Genomic DNA, 441 nt, shown 5'->3' with positions numbered 1-441 from the left:
ACCACAGTGGCCTCTCGGGAGAAAACATGACCCGTGGGGCACCTTGAGGAGGGATGAAGAGGGCAGGTTTAGATTGGATATTAGGAACAATTTCTACACAGAGAGGGTGATCAGAAATTGGAACAGGCTGCCCAGGGAAGTGGTGGAACCACCGTCCCTGAAAGTGTTCAAAAACCACGTAGATGAGGCTCGCAGTGATACGGTTTAGTGGTGGTCCTGGGTTAACGGTTGGGCTTGATGATCTTAAAAGTCTTCTTCAACGCAGCCGACCCTATATGACCCCGGGAAGACAAATACACACGAAGAACCTCCCAAACTTCTCCGACTAAGGGCTATAGGAGGCGGAGACTGAGGGAAGGGAGAGAGAGTTAGTCCCTCCCCCTCCCATGGCCACGCCCCTTCCGCCCGTTCCCCTAGCAACGCCTGGGGCGGTGCCCACTC

Source organism: Pezoporus wallicus, unplaced genomic scaffold (genome assembly GCF_028554395.1).
Source record: "Pezoporus wallicus isolate ANWC-B61680 ecotype Strahan unplaced genomic scaffold, APGP_CSIRO_Pwel_v1 contig_7237, whole genome shotgun sequence".
In the NCBI taxonomy this organism is placed as follows: domain Eukaryota; kingdom Metazoa; phylum Chordata; class Aves; order Psittaciformes; family Psittacidae; genus Pezoporus; species Pezoporus wallicus.
The sequence above is the reverse complement of the archived record's forward strand: the minus strand, read 5'-3'. Positions refer to the sequence as shown.